Source organism: Opisthorchis viverrini, assembly GCF_000715545.1.
Source record: "Opisthorchis viverrini unplaced genomic scaffold opera_v5_118, whole genome shotgun sequence".
NCBI classification, from domain to species: domain Eukaryota; kingdom Metazoa; phylum Platyhelminthes; class Trematoda; order Opisthorchiida; family Opisthorchiidae; genus Opisthorchis; species Opisthorchis viverrini.
The window spans coordinates 4,570-11,699 of record NW_008751774.1 but is presented as its reverse complement, the minus strand read 5'-3'; positions in this window follow the sequence as shown (position 1 = coordinate 11,699).

Below are 7,130 nucleotides of genomic sequence, written 5' to 3'. Positions count from 1 at the left end.
ATATGTACTTGTGATGAACATGACTGATACTCCGTTCATTGCTCTATTAATTGTTATCTTGTTTTAATATTACATATGCTGTACATACTCGCCAATTCGAAAACATACTTACTGGTTGTTACACTGCACTGAATTCTGGGTTTTTAGTTCGTCTGGTTATACCGATATACGTACAAAACTTAATTCTCACACACTTCAAGCATCCTCATTATTGAACTAGTTTCATTGTACGTCCTATTTTTCCTTTTTTCCATCTACGGTTACTTACCACGCAATAATCGTGTCTCCTTGACTTCGCCTCCCTCCGTGTTGTGTTGTCCACTACGTCCGCGTTATAACAACCGATCCTGCCGCAGTTGGTGTGCTCACTTAAAGTTAAAAAATTAACTCATTTAATTATTGGTTTGAGCCGGGGGTGGCAGAACGATTGTGGTAAACCGTGATTGGTCAGGTTACATAAGGTAAAACAATACACCCTAAAAATATAGCTTAACTTCAAAACAAAAAACACTTTATTCGGGGAGCAGGAAGCGCATTGATTTAGAATTTTGAGGACAGGAACGTTCGAGTTTTTGAAAAGCCAAATGATTTTTGTTGGCGGAACACCTGCATATTTGGGAAGATCAACATCTAACGCGGCGAGATAGCTAGTAACTTAGAGCTTATACTTATTTCAGAGGATAATGGGGATGTCTGCCGCACGGACATCGCGATATATGTCTTGATACGCAAGCAATGCATTTGACAACAAATATTGTGGAGAATTGGAGTTCATTTTCCAATGTATAGTGAATAACGGTAAGCCCATATAGTGGGAGTGGAAGTCATCATCCCCACATCGGAACGTCACAATTCGGTTCATGGGAGCATTTTGAAATAAGATCTTCTCTAAAGCAGCAGTATTAAATAACATAATTTCAGTTCCCGAGTTTCAGCCTCAGTATTGTGGGAAAACAGGAATAGAGTGGAATAGGGGGCGCGGTGTTTTTAGTAAACTGCACTATCAACATTCACAAGAAGCAGTGAGGTAACGACAGTCAGAATGGCGACCGAAGGGAAGAAAAGTGTGACAAGATCACTGAAATGCACCGGAGATATCAGATACGACACGGTCAAAATATTGGAAAGCTTACGATTACTGACTATTGTAAAAATATAAAGCGAACTTTTCTTGAATGTATACTACGTGTAGGCATCGCTTTGCGAAAATACGTTATTGAGGTGTTGGTTGTTCCATTACATGCAACTAAGAACACACTCACACCTGACGGTAAGCCACCGATCAGTGTAACAAACATAATTGTGATAACGTGACGCCTTGGGGGTCCAAAATGATCACCAAAGGATATGATTAGCATCATCACTGATAGAAGAGCAAAAGATGATTTCGGAGACTCACCAAATACACGTGATATGACGCCTCAGACGCAACTGGTTTTGCACGTCTCTCATTCACACGTATTCCCTCACCGGTTCGCATCGGCCGCATACCTATTATCTGCAGGTAAATATCGATTACTGATTCTCAGATCAAGCAGTCTCGCCTCCCTGAAGTAGTAAGGAATGGTGACAACTTTTGATCCACTGTGAACCCTGATGGACTCTCACGAGTTGTTAAGTTGTAAGTTATGTTTCTACTGGAGACTGTATCTTACCCGCGTCCTCTTCCTGGATTCTGTCCACTTTATGACGCTGCTTTTCCACTAAATTCGGTTTACTGCAAGAATTGCATAAACCACATGGGTCGGATAACAGGATTTTAACAACGACGCATAAACAAAATCGGAAACCAACATCTCAAGGGCGTTTTAATGATGATTTGACTGGGCTATCAACTTTTGAAACGGTAACGTAGTGAGTTCTTGATAATGCTAATTCAACTGTTTGTTCTTCCTGAGAGAAAGTGATGGTGAACGAGAACATGACAAGTTGGGTGATTAAAGTTGAACAGACGTAGAGTGCCGACTCATCAAAAGTAGTGCTCAACGACTCAGATGTCCAAGGTTCTATGATGCGGCTAAAAGATTTTGTGGGACCCCTGCACTTCTGCGATGCTCACAAAACACTAATTGAATTTTGATGGCGCCGAGATCAATAACTTGCAGTTGTGAATAAAACTAGTGGTTGATTGGGTAATCAGGGCAACGCATGCTACAGTAACAGAATAATTACCTGGATGCAGGAGGTAGTTTTGATGTGCAAGTTTTCCCTTTCAAAGAAAAGATGGTCTTTGACGCCTCTTGTCGAGGTAATCGCTTTCGATTATGAACCGGTCTATGCTGTGGACGCTAAGTAGGAGATTGAAACATTATTAGAATGTACAACCCACCACGCGCCCTGGGGTGTTAATATAACATCTAGTTCTTGCTACGCTTTTGATAATTTACTCGTGCCATTATTCATTTAACAATGTTTTATACATCTATGTAAAATGTGCCATATTGCAGCAAACAGGTCAGATTCACTCACATTTTCCATATATGGGATCATTTCCATTTTCGCTTCTTACATATTTGCGGTACTGCAAACGCAATCTGCATTACTTTCTCACTTTTTTAACAAACGCAGCGAACACTTCCACAGCGCGCATTTGTTTGCTCAGTTTGGATTAGGGTTAGCTTTACCTTAAACCAAGTTCAGATGTTGTCAGCAGTCTGTTGACCTCAGGTTGACAGTGACGTTTTGCGTAACTCTTGTATAGTGAGTAACTTACCATATAAAGTACTTCCTTAAAAGCTGCACTCATCGTGCCTCAGAAGCTTTCCAAATTGATTAGGCTCTCTTGAAGCCCAAGCTTGTCACTACCAGTCTCACGACAGATTTTCACCTCCAGATACTCACCTGGTTGCTCGCAAGAACCAAAATCTCCACTGTCCTCGACATATTGTGCAATCGTGCCATATATAATAATACAAGCGAACCCGTGTAGACCAGGGGCTTCCTTCTCAGGCACCAAATCTTAGATTTTGGGCTCAAATTTGAAATGGACTCTAGCGTATCCTAAGTATCCGGTTAAAGTCTCAAGTCTGCGTGCACCTGATAAGGTAAGGCGCACTATGTCCCACCTCCTCTAGTTTGTACTGCATTTAGTTTATTGATGTTATCAAAATATTACCACCGACTATTACTTGCGCAATCCTTTCTAAACTGCACGATCACGCTGCGTGTGGGTCTCTCCTCTTAAGGTTCAACTGAGAGCTCAAAGGATTATTCCTTCTCGCCGCTTCCATACCAAATAGCCATCAATCTAAATGGAATAAACCGAAAAATCAGCCACATCCGTCTTCCTCTGAGTGGTTTCTAAACTCAAGTACTGGTTATCCATCCTTCTGTGTTGTCCAAAGAAGCGTTTTACCTCCAAGAGACTTGGCTCCCAGTCACGCCACACTTCAGAATCATGCGACAGAGTGATTTTACTCACTTTGGACTGTTGGAAATACCGATTGGCAACTGACTTCTCGTCCCGCTTAGCAGCCTTAATTTTCCCCCACCAGAAGAATTGCGGATTTATACAAGCTAGACTAAACTTAGAGCTCTTTTAACATAAAAAGATAGGTGAACTAGCTTTTTTCTGAAGCATAAGACCAATTTATTGCCTTCTGACTATTGGATCGAGACACGATCTTTCAAACTGAATGAAGCATTACTTCTCACTACCACACATGTCTCTGAGATTTGTCAGCATAAGGAATGCTGTCAGCAGGTCCTGATATGCAACGCCCTGGATGGTATACAGGATTAGCTCCCAAAGCTGCATTCTTGGAAGCGCGTAACATCCTCAAAACCGCATGCACATTTTGACGGGTCCGCAAGTCAAAGCCACCCATGCAATTCAGTGAAAATGTAGTGCGTGTGTCTTCAGTCATTACAGGCCCAAGAAATCCAAATCCTAGTGGTAAAATCTACTGGTGCTCAACTTCAGAGACATGCAACTAAAAAATCATCACCTAAATACCTAAAGTCAACCAGTGAAATATACGAACCAGATTCCTATTCCCTTTCTCCATATGCAGCAATCGGTGCCCTCGTCACGACTTAAACACAGACTTTAAATGCGACCAAATTTTTGGACAACTACGCAGGCCATATCTCCGTTGACGCTGTGAGCCAAGTTTTTCGCCTCGAACATAGCAACTGAAATGAAAATATCCTTCTGAATTGCCTTTCGGGGTTTGGTTACATCGTCCACAACCATCATGATTTTTGTGGGATACAAAACGGGCAAAGGGGACGAAAGGTTTGTGGCCTCGGTTCATCTCATCAACCCGACCGCGCAAACACAAAAAATAACTCAACTGAATAGCATGATATTGCATTCCATGTCTTACATTAAGCGGACAAGGGTTTTGTCCGCGTCTGCAGTGTTACGTTGATTATTCTAGCGGAGTGCGCACTGTAATAGTCTGACTCATGAATGTGGGTCGCCACGCGAAATATACCAACCTGGTATGGCTTTGCTGAAGGACAAAATAACGCATGTGTATTGCAGATTCATGTGCCTCGAAATCTTGGTGGGAGTCGCGAAAAAAGAAAGAATTAGTGTATTAAAACTACCGTAGAATCGGTGTATTATCAGTCGATTTGAAAGTATTATATACAATCGTTCCTGTCCACTTCAAACCTGTACTAAAAATCAGGTGGTTCTCAAGTTGGTTTGGTCTTTCTGACCGAAACTTCGCCAGTCGGGTAGTCTCCGAGCCATTTTATGCACACGGATAACCAATTTCTGGTTTCGTCGTTGTCTGCTCTTGCTACCTCCTACCCGTGATCTTAGATTGCCCCGTAGAAGTTCTTGAGCAAAGATAAAGAACCCGGAAGATTCAGTATCACATCAAATACGATGTTAGATGAAGTCAATGACTGCACGTGTTTGTAAACTATCGTCTTTCTATCAAGACAAGTGCTTCAGGATGTTATGTCTCTTAAGTGCTGCTCAAAATCTTAACTGGTAGATGCCTTTGGACTTCCATTGTTGGATCCGACAGTCCTAGAGCCGAACACTCATCGAAAACTAGGTCAATGATTCCGTCATCGCGGACGCCACTTCTTGTCTCAGTCGCCAGCGGATGGTAAAAAATATCCTGGACGAGCTGGTGGTAGCCATGCTTTCATGTATATTTTGCTTTTTCACCACGGGAATGTAAGGTTTGTTTCCAGAAATGCCTCTTATAACCTGGATAAGGAGCGTCATGTGTCAATCCTGGCCGCACACTCTGTAGATGTGAAAAGTGATTTTCTGCAGTCAATGACAAGGCTGCCTTCAACCTATCGCATGTATGGCAACGATCTTTGCGAATTACCCGGAAGGCTGGCCTGATATAAGCAATTGCAAAATGAAAAATTCATCGGCTTCGCGTCTGCCGTTGGTGCAGCCTCTATTAGTTCGCTGTCGCGCACTGATTGCCGTCTATGAAACAAAGTGATGGTGTGGAGGACAATGACTTTTTCGTAATTAGAAGGCAAAACAACCCTTTCGGCCGGCAACAAAGGGAAAGTCGCAATTGTCAAGCTGAAGTCCGAAAGATAACGAATAGATTCGGTTGAAGATGCCTTCAGTAACGGTCCTATTTGGTTCTCACCAAGATAAATATGAACGTGCTCACATTAGTCTCTTTATGACTGTTACCTTGTGGGACATGTGATAGTGTACCCGGTATTAGAAATTGGAACCAACCGATCAATCAGATAATTTTTTTACCTCAATTTCCGCGATCAGGAATTGACTCGCTCAAGAACTTTTCTTAATAGCGGTAATGGCTTATTTCATTAGCTGAGATGTTTTCCCTATGCTACCATTTTCGAAAGAATAAGGTACGTCGGAATACTGAGGTTATTACGCGGTCACAAAGTGGCTAAAAATTCTTCTTCACGGATGTACGGATGGACACACAGGATCAAGGCGTTTGCCCAAGATTCCCGGTTCGCTTTTGGACTTATCGGCCAGTGGGTTCCAGAAGGAGCGTCAACAATCGCCGGAGAAAGGTCATTCAACGCAGCTACGACACGAAATGAGAAAAAAGTTTGTCTAATAAATGTGTGTACCCGGAGCTTCAAAATTTTCCTATTAGGTCTACTCTGGGTGTTTGCTGGGTTAGGGGTAAAACACCTGATCGCTAAGCTTTGTTCAAACAGGGCGTAAGTAAGAATTAGGCCCCATCGGTGGCGACGGTACTCCAGGGGAAAGAGATCAAGCAACGCGAGACGCGTTTCGTAGTCCACGGATTTGAGGCCGGCAACCATTCTCGTGGCGGCCCGCTGGACACGCTCAATAAGAGTGACGTCTTTCGTACGTCCTGAGTAGACAACTTGGTTGGCGTATTCCAGGAGCGGTCTGACGTAGGCCCCATAGAGTATCTGGAAGTTCATGCGAGTAATACGGGAGAAGGTGCGTCGGATCATCCGTAGAGTGGCGAATGCCTTTTGGGCCGATTTCTCTTGGTGTAGTGAGAAGGACAAGTTTGAGGAGACTCAGATGCCCAAATCCTTTTTGGCATCTGTCCTCATGATGTTTTCTGGTTCTTTCTCACCATGCATAACAAAGGCATTCGCTGAGTCTCCTCCAAACGACATATGGATGCACTTTTTGTCATTCAGAGGAAGGTGCCAGTCCAACGACCGCTGCTTGGCAGCGTCTACATCCATTTGGAGGGCACTGGCATTGGAACTCCAGGATTTCAATTCGTCCGCAAAAAGTAGACACGGCCTTGCAAGAACATCTGGAAGGTCGTGGACGTAGACCAGAAACAGGAGTTGTCCCAAGACGGAGCCTTGAGGAACTCCAATGGAGACCGGCGCTGGAGGGGAATGGGTCGAGCCTATTCCCACTCGGAATGGTCTGTCTGATAGGAACGCCTTGGTCGAGTAAAAAAGTTTCCTTTGAATCTCGTAAGACTCGAGTTTGTGGAGCAGCGGAACTTGTGGGACCCTATCAAATGCTGTTGAGAAGTCGAGGAATATGGCATCCGATATGAGTCCTTCGTCCTTGGCTTGGGTTAAGCTGTCCATAAACGCGAGCATGTTTGTCACGCGAGAGCGGTGTGGGAGAAATCCGTGTTGAGCTGGAGGTATCAGGTTGCTGGAAGTAAGGTGATCTAGGATAGCTCGCTTCAGAATGCGTTCCATCACCATGC